The following is a 14,315-nucleotide window of genomic DNA, read 5'->3' on the forward strand; positions in this document are numbered from 1 at the left end:
AGAGCTTCACGGGAGAGTTCCGTCAGCACGACGGCATGGTGACGGTGATGATGTTGCTACCGACGCAGGGCTTCGCCTAAGCACCGCTACAATATGACCGAGGTGGAATATGGTGGAGGGGGGCACCGCACACGGCTGGAATAGATCAACAGATCAACTTGTGTGTCTAGAGGTGCCCCCCTGCCCCCGTATATAAAGGATCAGGGGGAGGAGGCCGGCGGCCAGGAGGAGGGCGCACCAGGGAGGAGTCCTACTCCCACCGGGAGTAGGACTCCCTCTTTTCCTAGTTGGAGTAGGAGGGGGAAAGGAAGGGAAGGAGAGAGGGGGAAGGAAAGGGGGCGCCGCCCCCCCTTCCTTGTCCAATTCGGACTAGAGGGGGAGGGGGGCGCGGCCAGCCCTAGCCGCCCCTCCTCTTCTCCACTAGGGCCCATCTTGTCCCATTAAACTCCCCGGGGGGTTCCGGTAACCCCCCGGTACTCCGGTATATGTCCGAAACTCCCCGAAACCATTCCGGTGTCCGAACATAGTCATCCAATATATCGATCTTTACGTCTCGACCATTTCGAGACTCCTCGTTATGTCCGTGATCACATCCGGGGGTCCAAACTACCTTCGTTACATCAAAACACAAAAACTCATAATACAATCGTCATCGAACTTTAAGCGTGCGGACCCTACGGGTTCAAGAACTATGTAGACATGACCGAGACACATCTCCGGTCAACAACCAATAGCGGAACCTGGATGCTCATATTGGCTCCCACATATATTCTACGAAGATCTTTATCGGTCAAACCGCATAACAACATACGTTGTTCCCTTTGTCATCGGTATGTTACTTGCCCGAGATTCGATCGTCGGTATCTCAATACCTAGTTCAATATCGTTACCGGAAAGTCTCTTTACTCGTTCCGTAAGTCTCTTTACTCGTTCCGTAATACATCACCTGCAACTAACTCATTAGTTACAATGCTTGCAAGGCTTATAGTGATGTGCATTACTGAGTGGGCCCAGAGATACCTCTCCGACAATCGGAGTGACAAATCCTATTCTCGAAATACGCCAACCCAACAAGTACCTTCGGAGACACCTGTAGAGCACCTTTATAATCACCCAGTTATGTTGTGATGTTTGGTAGCACACAAAGTGTTCCTCTGGTAAACGGGAGTTGCATAATCTCATAGTCATATGAACATGTATAAGTCATGAAGAAAGCAATAGCAGAATACTAAACGATCAAGTGCTAACCTAACGGAATGGGTCAAGTCAATCACATCATTCTACTAATGATGTGATCCCGTTAATCAAATGACAACTCATGTCTATGGCTAGGAAACATAACCATCTTTGATCAACGAGCTAGTCTAGTAGAGGCATACTAGTGACACTCTGTTTGTCTATGTATTCACACAAGTATTATGTTTCCAGTTAATACAATTCTAGCATGAATAATAAACATTTATAATGATATAAGGAAATAAATAATAACTTTATTATTGCCTCTAGGGAATATTTCCTTCAGTCTCCAACTTGCACAAGAGTCAATATTCTAGATTACACAGTAATGATTCTAACACCCATGGAGCCTTGGTGTTGATCATGTTTTGCTCATGGAAGAGGCTTAGTCAACGGGTCTGCAACATTCAGATCCATATGTATCTTGCAAATCTCTATGTCTCCCACCTGGACTTGATCCCGGATGGAGTTGAAGCGTCTCTTGATGTGCTTGGTTCTCTTGTGAAATCTGGATTCCTTTGCCAAATCAATTGCACCAGTATTGTCACAAAAGATTTTCATTGGACCCGATGCACTAGGTATGACACCTAGATCGGATATGAACTCCTTCATCCAGACTCCTTCATTTGCTGATTCCGAAGCAGCTATGTACTCCGCTTCACATGTCGATCCCGCCACAACGCTTTCTTTAGAACTGCACCAACTGACAGCTCCACCGTCCAATATAAACACGTATCCGGTTTGCGATTTAGAATCGTCCGGATCAGTGTCAAAGCTTGCATCAACGTAATCATTTATGATGAGCTCTTTGTCACCTCCATAAACGAGAAACATATCCTTAGTCCTTTTCAGGTATTTCAGGATGTTCTTGACCGCTGTCCAGTGATCCACTCCTGGATTACTTTGGTACCTCCATGCTAAACTAATAGCAAGGCACACATCAGGTCTGGTACACAGCATTGCATACATGATAGAGCCTATGGCTGAAGCATAGGGAACATCTTTCATTTTCTCTCTATCTTCTGCAGTGGTCGGGCATTGAGTCTTACTCAACTTCACACCTTGTAACACAGGCAAGAACCCTTTCTTTGCTTGATCCATTTTGAACTTCTTCAAAGCTTTGTCAAGGTATGTGCTTTGTGAAAGTCCAATTAAGCGTCTTGATCTATCTCTATAGATCTTGATGCCCAATATATAAGCAGCTTCACCAAGGTCTTTCATTGAAAAACTCTTATTAAAATATCCCTTTATGCTATCCAGAAATTCTATATCATTTCCAATCAATAATATGTCATCCACATATAATATCAGAAATGCTACAGAGCTCCCACTCACTTTCTTGGAAATACAGGCTTCTCCAAAAGTCTGTATAAATCCATATGCTTTGATCACACTATCAAAACGTTTATTCCAACTCCGAGAGGCTTGCACCAGTCCATAAATGGATCGCTGGAGCTTGCACACTTTGTTAGCTCCCTTTGGATCGACAAAACCTTCCGGTTGCATCATATACAACTCTTCTTCCAGAAATCAATTCAGGAATGCAGTTTTGACATCCATTTGCCAAATTTCATAATCATAAAATGCGGCAATTGCTAACATGATTCGGACAGACTTAAGCATCGCTATGGGTGAGAAGGTCTCATCATAGACAATCCCTTGAACTAGTCGAAAACCTTTTGCAACAAGTCGAGCTTTATAGACAGTAACATTACCGTCAGCGTCAGTCTTCTTCTTGAAGATCCATTTATTCTCAATGGCTTGCTGATCATTGGGCAAGTCAACCAAAGTCCACACTTTGTTCTCATACATGGATCCCATCTCAGATTTCATGGCCTCAAGCCATTTCGCGGAATCTGGGCTCACCATCGCTTCTTCATAGTTCGTAGGTTCGTCATGGTCTAGTAACATAACCTCCAGAACAGGATTACCGTACCACTCTGGTGCGGATCTTACTCTAGTTGATCTACGAGGTTCAGTAGCAACTTGATCTGAAGTTTCATGATCATCATCATTAACTTCCTCACTAATTGGTATAGACATCACAGGAACCGGTTTCTGTGATGAACTACTTTCCAATAAGGGAGCAGGTACAGTTACCTCATCAAGTTCTACTTTCCTCCCACTCACTTCTTTCGAGAGAAACTCCTTCTCTAGAAAGGATCGAAATTTAGCAACAAAAGTCTTACCTTCGGATCTGTGATAGAAGGTGTACCCAACAGTCTCTTTTGGGTGTCCTATAAAGACACATTTCTCCGATTTGGGTTCGAGCTTATCAGGTTGAAGCTTTTTCACATAAGCATCGCAGCCCCAAACTTTAAGAAACGACAACTTTGGTTTCTTGCCAAACCATAGTTCATAAGGCGTCGTCTCAACAGATTTAGATTGTGCCCTATTTAACGTGAATGCAGCTGTCTCTAGAGCATAACCCCAAAATGATAGCGGTAAATCAGTAAGAGACATCATAGATCGCACCATATCTAGTAAAGTATGATTACAACGTTCGGACACACCATTACACTGTGGTGTTCCGGGTGGCGTGAGTTGCGAAACTATTCCGCATTGATTCAAATGAACACCAAACTTGTAACTCAAATATTCTCCTCCATGATCAGATCGTAGAAACTTTATTTTCTTGTTACGATGATTTTCAACTTCACTCTGAAATTCTTTGAACTTTTCAAATGTTTCAGACTTATGTTTCATTAAGTAGATATACCCATATCTGCTTAAATCATCTGTGAAGGTGAGAAAATAACGATACCCGCCGCGAGTCTCAACATTCATCGGACCACATACATCTGTATGTATGATTTCCAACAAATCTGTTGCTCGCTCCATAGTTCCGGAGAACGGCGTTTTAGTCATCTTGCCCATGAGGCATCGTTCGCAAGTACCAAGTGATTCCAAAAGTACATCGGAATGGAGTTTCTTCATGCGCTTTACACCAATATGACCTAAACGGCAGTGCCACAAATAAGTTGCACTATCATTATCAACTCTGCATCTTTTGGCCTCAATATTATGAATATGTGTATCACTACTATTGAGATTTAATATAAATAGACCACTCCTCAAGGGTGCATGACCATAAAATATATTACTCATATAAATAGAACAACCATTATTCTCTGATTTAAATGAATAACCGTCTTGCATCAAACAAGATCCAGAAATAATGTTCATGCTCAACGCTGGCACCAAATAACAATTATTCAGGTCTAAAACTAATCCCGAAGGTAGATGTAGAGGTCGCGTGCCGACCGCGATCACATCGACTTGGAACCATTTCCCACGCGCATCGTCACCTCGTCCTTAGCCAATCTTCGCTTAATCCATAGTCCCTGTTTCGAGTTGCAAATATTAGCAACAGAACTAGTCTCAAATACCCAGGTGCTACTGCGAGCATTAGTAAGGTACACATCAATAACATGTATATCACATATACCTTTGTTCACCTTGCCATCCTTCTTATCCGGCAAATACTTGGGGCAGTTCCGCTTCCAGTGACCAGTCTGCTTGCAGTAGAAGCACTCAGTCTCAGGCTAGGTCCAGACTTGGGTTTCTTCTCTTGAGCAACAACTTGTTTGTTGTTCTTCTTGAAGTTCCCCTTCTTCTTCCCTTTGCCCTTTTTCTTGAAATTGGTGGTCTTGTTGACCATCAACACTTGATGCTCTTTCTTGATTTCTACCTCCGCAGCCTTTAGCATTGCGAAGAGCTCGGGAATTGTCTTATTCATCCCTTGCATGTTATAGTTCATCACGAAGCTCTTGTAGCTTGGTGGCAGTGACTGAAGAATTCTGTCAATAACACTATCATCCGGAAGATTAACTCCTAGTTGAATCAAGTGATTGTTATACCCAGACATTCTGATTATATGCTCACTGACAGAACTATTCTCCTCCATCTTCCAGCTGTAGAACTTATTGGAGACTTCATATCTCTCAATCCGGGCATTTGCTTGAAATATTAACTTCAACTCCTGGAACATCTCATATGCTCCATGACGTTCAAAACGTCGTTGAAGTCCCGGTTCTAAGCCGTAAAGCATGGCACACTGAACTATCGAGTAGTCATCAGCTTTGCTCTGCCAGACGTTCATAACATCTAGTGTTACTCCTGCAGCAGGTGTGGCACCTAGCAGTGCTTCCAGAACGTAATTCTTCTGTGCAGCAATGAGGATAATCCTCAAGTTACGGACCGAGTCCGTGTAATTTCAACCATCATCTTTCAACTTTGCTTTCTCAAGGAACACATTAAAATTCAACGGAACAACAGCACGGGCCATCTATCTACAACAGCATAGACAAGCAAGATACTATCAGGTACTAAGTTCATGATAAATTTAAGTTCAATTTAATCATATTACTTAAGAACTCCCACTTAGATAGACATCCCTATAATCATCTAAGTGATCACGTGATCCAAATCAACTAAACCATGTCCGATCATCACGTGAGATGGAGTATTTTTCAATGGTGAACATCACTATGTTGATCATATCTACTATATGATTCACGTTCGACCTTTCGGTCTCAGTGTTCCGACGCCATATCTACATATGCTAGGCTCGTCAAGTTTAACCTGAGTATTCTGCGTGTGCAACTGTTTTGCACCCGTTGTATTTGAACGTAGAGCCTATCACACCCGATCATCACGTGGTGTCTCAGCACGAAGAAATTTCGCAACGGTGCATACTCAGGGAGAACACTTATACCTTGAAATTTAGTGAGAGATCATCTTATAAAATCGTCGATCTAAGAAAAATGAGATGCATAAAAGATAAACATCACATGCAATCAATATAAGTGATATGATATGGCCATCATCATCTTGTGCTTGTGATATCCATCTCCGAAGCACCGTCATGATCACCATCGTCACCGGTGCGACACCTTGATCTCCATCGTAGCATCGTTGTCGTCTCGCCAACTATTGCTTCTACGACTATCGCTACCGCTTAGTGATAAAGTAAAGCAATTACAGGGCGATTGCATTGCATACAATAAAGCGACAACCATATGGCTCCTGCCAGTTGCCGATAACTCGGTTACAAAACATGATCATCTCATACAATAAAATATAGCATCATGCCTTGACCATATCACATCACAACATGCCCTGCAAAAACAAGTTAGATGTCCTATACTTTGTTGTTGCAAGTTTTACGTGGCTGCTACGGGCTGAGCAAGAACCGTTCTTACCTACGCATCAAAACCACAACGATATTTCGTCAAGTTAGTGTTGTTTTAACCTTCACAAGGACCGGGCGTAGCCACACTTAGTTCAACTAAAGTTGGAGAAACCGACACCCGCCAGCCACCTGTGTGCAAAGCACGTCGGTAGAACCAGTCTCACGTAAGCGTACGCGTAATGTCGGTCCGGGCCGCTTCATCCAACAATACCGCCGAACCAAAGTATGACATGTTGGTAAGCAGTATGACTTGTATCGCCCACAACTCACTTGTGTTCTACTCGTGCATATAACATCTACGCATAAAACCTGGCTCGGATGCCACTGTTGGGGAACGTAGTAATTTCAAAAAAAATCCTACACGCAAGATCATGGTGATGCATAGCAACGAGAGGGGAGAGTGTTGTCCACGTACCCTCGTAGACCGAAAGCGGAAGCGTTAGCACAACGCGGTTGATGTAGTCGTACGTCTTCATGATCTGACCGATCCAATTACCGAACGTACGGCACCTCCGAGTTCAGCACACGTTCAGCTCGATGACGTCCCGCGAACTCCGATCCAGTAGAGCGGGAGAGTTCCGTCAGCACGACGGCGTGGTGACGGTGATGATGTTGCCACCGACGCGGGGCTTCGCCTAAGCACCGCTACGATATGACCATGGTGGAATATGGTGGAGGGGGCACCGCACACGGCTGGAATAGATCAATAGATCAACTTGTGTGTCTAGAGGTGCCCCCTGCCCCCATATATAAAGGATCAGGGGGAGGAGGCCGGCGGCCAGGAGGAGGGCGTGCCAGGGAGGAGTCCTACTCCCACCGGGAGTAGGACTCCCTCTTTTCCTAGTTGGAGTAGGAGGGGGAAAGGAAGGAAAGGAGAGAGGGGGAAGGAAAGGGGGCGCCGTCCCCCCCCCCTTCCTTGTCCAATTCGGACTAGAGGGGGAGGGGGCGCGCGGCCAGCCCTAGCCGCCCCTCCTCTTCTCCACTAAGGCCCATCTTGTCCCATTAAACTCCCCGGGGGGTTCCGGTAACCCCCCGGTACTCCGGTATATGTCCGAAACTCCCCGAAACCATTCCGGTGTCCGAACATAGTCATCCAATATATCGATCTTTACGTCTCGACCATTTCGAGACTCCTCGTTATGTCCGTGATCACATCCGGGGGTCCGAACTACCTTCGTTACATCAAAACACAAAAACTCATAATACAATCGTCATCGAACTTTAAGCGTGCGGACCCTACGGGTTCAAGAACTATGTAGACATGACCGAGACACATCTCCGGTCAACAACCAATAGCGGAACCTGGATGCTCATATTGGCTCCCACATATATTCTACGAAGATCTTTATCGGTCAAACCGCATAACAACATACGTTGTTCCCTTTGTCATCGGTATGTTACTTGCCCGAGATTCGATCGCCGGTATCTCAATACCTAGTTCAGTCTCGTTACCGGCAAGTCTCTTTACTCGTTCCGTAATACATCATCCCGCAACTAACTCATTAGTTACAGTGCTTACAAGGCTTATAGTGATGTGCATTACTGAGTGGGCCCAGAGATACCTCTCCGGCAATCGGAGTGACAAATCCTAATCTTGAAATACGCCAACCCAACAAGTACCTTCGGAGACACCTGTAGAGCACCTTTATAATCACCCAGTTACGTTGTGACGTTTGGTAGCACACAAAGTGTTCCTCCGGTAAACGGGAGTTGCGTAATCTCATAGTCATAGGAACATGTATAAGTCATGAAGAAAGCAATAGCAGAATACTATACGATCAAGTGCTAAGCTAACAGAATGGGTCAAGTCAATCACATCTTTATAATCACCCAGTTACGTTGTGACATTTGATATCACACAAGGTGTTCCTCCGGTATTCAGGAGTTACATAATCTCATAGTCAGAGGAACATGTATAAGTCATGATGAAAGCAATAGCAATAAAACTAAACGATCATTTATGCTAAGCTAACGGATGTGTCTTGTCCATCACATCATTCTCTAATGATGTGATCCCGTTAATCAAATGACAACTCATGTCTATGGCTAGGAAACATAACCATCTTTGATCAACGAGCTAGGCTAGTAGAGGCATACTAGTGACACTCTGTTTGTCTATGTATTCACACAAGTATTATGTTTCCGGTTAATACAATTCTAGCATGAATAATAAACATTTATCATGATATAAGGAAATAAATAATAACTTTATTATTGCCTCTAGGGCATATTTCGTTCACTATCCCCGACCATTCCTCCCCTGACAATTTGTGTGACTTCCACTTGATCTCTCCTTGACCCGCTTGTGTGTAAAACACACAAATCCGTCTATCATGTAGTTTTATAGAGGATGGAAGCATAGAAGAATCACCACGACAAGTCGACAAGAGGCGCTTGGCTTGCATGATGGTGGATGTGGGAGAGGAGAATTACTGGCATTGGGGAAGTTCATTTAATACTTTGATCCTAGCCCCACTCTGGTATTGTGGCTCCTTTTCCTGCTATGAGCCTCCTACTGGATGAAATGCAAAGGTTCATAGCATGTAAACTCTAACTTGCTCATTTTCTCGGAAATCCTCCTTCAAATATGAAGTGGTATTTCTTCAACAGCTTTGAGCATATGATCAATAACATGTTTGGCTGCTATCTTCCTTGCAGAACAAGAGAGTTGAGACGAAAAATAACTTCAAAAGGCACTGAGTAGCCACTCGGCAGTCAACAAGGGGAACCAACGACGGGCCAACAAATTCCATTAATGATAAGGCCAATTCCCTAAATTCTCCTAACAAAGGTATGTTGTTGACAATAAGTGACACGGTGCACGTTCATCCAGTATGAGGGTGAGAGTTGAACACTTACTAAAAGAGTGGCCAGGTGTAAAATCTAGTGCCCTCACCCAGGTAAACTTCGCATCCTCCATGCATGCATGAAAGCGGTCATCTGAGAACCTTGAATAAACTGCAGACCCAGAAATTGTAGTGCATATTCTTGGTGCATACATGAGCTGAAACAAACATCAAATTGACATTACTCAAGATGATATATATTTTAACCAGCTTCAGAATTGTAGAATGAATTGTAAGAGGCGCCTGACCAGCTAATAGTCTAGGAACCATTACATTTAGTCATTTAGAAAAGTATCGGTGATGTGTATTCATCGGATGAGCTTCAAATCTGTATCACTCTAATTAGAAACGACCAACTGAGATACGTATAGGAGTGTAAAGAAAATATCTAAGCTATCCATCTTACTTTATGGGCTCTAGTGCATAATTGCAAACCAGACCACTGTGATAGTTCACTCTAGTTTCCTGACTTGGGAATTTGTAAAAAAAATTAGCCCACACAAGTATTAAGGGAGGACATACATATAGAGCATCATGTTTCAAAGTTCAAGCAAGTTGTTCCCTCATTTGACATACTGGATACCACTAGATCCATATAACATCTTGCTATAACATTTTCCCATATATAAATAGTTAACAAACTGCTAGCACTGGTCCACATCATCTATTTTTGCAATAGATGCCCCGGCCCCAAAAATTTGACCAGCACATGCATTGGAAAGAAAAAGAAGACACATCCAATCCATTAACCCAACATGACAAAATTTCACGATTCATATAGCATGGCTGGGCTTTGCTCCAACTTGTAATGTTAAACATTGTGCTCTTAGATTCAGATTTCTTCATGTTAGGCAACCGAGAAATATTACGAAAGGAATCATGGTCGACAACAACAACTCCTTTGTAGCTACCACTACCATACCTTATTTGAAAAGCTGAAGGAGGGTTACTATGGTATAATCCAATTCGGTGATCAATTTCTTTGGAAAATCTCTCGGTATCTTCCCAATACCATCAGAAAATATGTATTTAGTGCCATCAATTGTGACTTCAATATCTGGAATCTCTTCCTCATCCCATGGCAGGATTTCAACTGTTTGACTGGAGGAGATGAATAGCTGGCCCATTCTAGCGAATTTCTTCGAAGTGGCACATCCACATTCTTATTTCCTCGGCCTTAAGGGAATCATTAGAAGCAAACATCCAAACAGGACTTCCACAAAGTTGACCTGCCGAGAACGCCAGGAAATCATACTTCTTTGGACCAATGGAAAGTCCTTCTTTCAGGATAGATAAAATGCGATAATACAGCCAGTTTTCAAGGGTCGAGAAAAGAATCCTCATCGAGTTCTAGCAGAGATAACATATGGAAAAAGCTTACTGCAGTCTTCCTCAACAAAAGTAACTCTAGCAAAGTCAGAAGCATACTTTCTATCAGGGTTAACCACATAATTTGGAACTTCTTCCTCGGGTCCCAAGCAGTATATATTATGGAGTAATGTGAATTCTGTAACACATCATTAATTTTCCTTCAAGTTTAGTCCTACTAGACATCAAAGTACTGCAGCTCATTTTCCTAGTATGAGCCTCATGCTGGATGAAGTGCAAAGATTCATAGCATGTCAACTCTAACTTGCTCATTTTCTCAAAAATCCTCCTTGAAATATGAACGGACATTTCTTATAGAGCTTTAAATATATCAGCATTGACATGTTTGGCAACTATCTTCCCCATGTGAACAAGAGAATTGAGATGAAAATAACTTCAAAAGGGAATGAGCAGCCACACGGGCAGTCAACAAGGGGAACCAACGATGGGACAACAGCTTCCATTAATGATACGACCAATTCCCCCAAGTCTCGTGACAAAGGTAAGCTGTTGACAATAAGTGACAAATCTGTTTAGGCTCTAAATATACCATAACAAAAGATACTCTAGTTTTACTAAAGTTTGAGAACAAATGCAAATTCAGTTACCACTCTACTCACATTTCACGAATACAGTAGTGAACCATGCCACCAAGTTATACCAAGCTTTGCACACAATGCACATCAAACTTTTTATCCGCCTCACCTCACTTGCATGATTCTCATGTGTGAGATGTAATGCATCTAACATTTGGGGCTTTCTACCTCGCCATGTGATCGTAACTTCTGACTAATATTATGTAAAAAGAAAAGAAATGGAAGTATTAGGGCAACACGGGTGAGCAGCTCACCTGCAGCAACATGCCGCTAGGCAAAACAAAGTCGCACTTTTAGCAGTTCCGGATGTGCTTAAAGAACACCTCAAGCTTGGACCTCTGGGAATCATGATTCAGGTACAGGTCTATGTGCCGCTTCCCTGGGATAACTTTTACGCGGAAGCTATCCCAAGAATTAGTCGCCTCAAATTTGCGCTCGGCGACGCGGTTGCCTAGCCCAATGAATCTGAAAGTGAATTAGGTTATCATCATGGGGACAAGTGGTGACTTGACAATGTAGGTAGTTATCACTTAAGTCATTCCTATTTGCAGCCTTCCATACCGTCTTTACGTTAGTTCTTACCCTGACCAAATGATCAAAGCAAGGGCACTGATCACTTCTACTAAATGTTGCTTTTGCAAATATTTCACTCCTCACAACTGTGTCAGCCCTCTCTTATGCATTTTCTCCAAAAACATGCATTTGAGATCCAAGATAGAACCACCACGACCCTTCATTTCGTTTGGTGGGCAAGGTATGCCATCATCACTATTTTCTCTCCATAGTTGCAGAGGGCAAGGTTTGCTAACATCACTAGGGGAGTCCATCTTCCTCCTCAAAGGGACACTATGATTCTCACCCTTTGAATGAAAATTCTTGCCGAAAATATAGTCCTTTCCTCTATTCTAATACTGCATGCTCTCCACCTCTTCTCCTCCGGGGATCTAATCTTTATGAAGCTCCCGGGAATAGATGAGGCATGGCTCTAGGGCTTGCAAGGGAGGCAAAGTGCGTCTCGTGATCTGACCGAAGTGCGACAAGGTTTTCCTGTCGGATATGGGCACATGAGGTGCCAGCCCAAGAGGTAAAAGATGGGGCAACCGCATGGCGACATGAGTCACCTCCACTTTTGTGGCCATGCGTGTGATGCGAGCAGTTGTGCGACATGTGACGCTGCGCGCTGCGCCGAGGCCAGCGGTAGCATGACAGTCGTCGGGGCTCGTGTGGCGATGCGCGAGGTGTCTGCACGATAGTAATTTTGCAACATCTGATTGAACTGGTAGTAACTTTGTAGATAGTGCAATAAGTATTGATCACAATATTGCTATCCCCCTCCATTCCTCCCCTGACAATTTGTGTGACTTCCACTTGATCTCTCCTCGACCCGCTTGTGTAAAACACACAAATCTATCTATCATGTAGTTTTATAGAGGAAGAAAACGTGGAAGAATCACCACGACAAGAGGCGGTGCACTTGCATGATTGTGTATTTGGGAGAGGGAAATTATCCGGATTGGAGAAGTTCATTTAATCTTTGATCACAGCCCGACTCTCTGGTATTGTGCTCCTTTTCCTGCTATGAGCCTCCTACTGGATGAAATGCAAAGGTTCATAGCATGTAAACTCTAACTTGCTCATTTTCTCGAAACTCCTCCTTGAAATATGAAGTGGTATTTCTGCAAGAGCTTTAAACATATCAGCATTAACATGTTTGGCGACTATCTTCCCCATGGAACAAGAGAGTTGAGACAAAAAATAAATTGAAAAGGCACTGCACAGCCACTCGGCAGTCAACAAGGGGAACCAACGATGGGCCAATAGATTCCATTAATGATATGGCAAATTCCCTCAATTCTCCTGACAAAGGTACATTGTTGACAATAAGTGACACGGGTGCACCTTCATCAAGTATGAGGGTGAGAGTTGAACACTTTATGAAAGAGTGGTTAGGTGTAAAATCTAGTGCTCTGACCCAGGTAAACTTTACATCCTCCGTGCATGTGAAAGCAGTCATTTGAGAACCTTGAATAAACTGCAGGCCCAGAAATTGTATTGCATATTCCTGGTGCATACATGAGCTAAAACAAATATTAAATTGACATAACTCAAGATGATATATGTTTTTACCATCTTCAAAATTATAGATTGTATAGATTGAATTATAAGAGGCGCCTAACCAATAATAGTCTAAGAAGCATTACAATCAGTAATTTAGAAAAGTATCGGTGCTGTGTATTCATCAGATAAGCTTCCAATCCGTATCACTCTAATTAGAAACCATCAACTGAGATATGTATCGGAGTGTAAAGAAAAATAGCATAGCTATCCATCTTACTTTATGGGCTCTAGTGCATAATTGCAAACCAAACCACTCTAGTTCCCTAACTTGGGAATTTGCCCAAGTTTTAGCTCACGCAAGTATTATTAAGGAAGGAAGTACATCTAGAGCTTCATGTTTCAAAGTTCAAGCAAGATGTTCCCACGTTTCACATACTGCATACCACTAGATCCATATAACATCTTGCTGTGACATTTGCTCATATATAGATAGTTAACAAACTGCTAGCACTGGTGCACATCATCTATTTTTCAAATAGATGCCCCTGCCCCAAAAATTTGTCCAACACATGCATTGGAAAGAAAAAGAAGGCACATCCAATCCATTAACGCAACATGATATAATTTAGTAAACTGTTGTTAACAAAAGCAAGAGTCTTATTTGTATGAGTCAAGATTCTGAAAAGCCATTAACTAAATCAAATTATGTAAAAGCAAGCGAACATTTGTATAGTTAGGATAGCACTTAGTGAAACAAGCTTTATGTGTTTAGGCCACTTACGATCACATGGCGAGGTAGAAAGCCATAACAAAAAATACTCTAGTTTTACTAAAGTTTGAGAGCAAAAAAATGCAAATTCAGTTACCACTCCTCTCACATTTCACGAATACAATAGCGAATCATACCACCGAGTTATACCAAGGTATGCACACAATGCATATCAAACTTTTCATCTGCCTCACCTCACTTGCATGAATCTCATATGTGAGATGTAAATGCATCTAACATTTGGGGTT

General features: G+C 42.8%; 1 pseudogene; it reads right to left on the reverse strand.

The window, feature by feature from the left end:
* Positions 1–9,594: 9,594 nt before the first annotated feature.
* On the reverse strand, positions 9,595–13,883 carry LOC109780223 (probable RNA-dependent RNA polymerase 2; annotated as a pseudogene).
* Between the last annotated feature and the right edge of the window lie 432 nt (positions 13,884–14,315).

This window comes from Aegilops tauschii, chromosome 1 (genome assembly GCF_002575655.3).
Source record: "Aegilops tauschii subsp. strangulata cultivar AL8/78 chromosome 1, Aet v6.0, whole genome shotgun sequence".
Lineage (NCBI taxonomy): Eukaryota > Viridiplantae > Streptophyta > Magnoliopsida > Poales > Poaceae > Aegilops > Aegilops tauschii.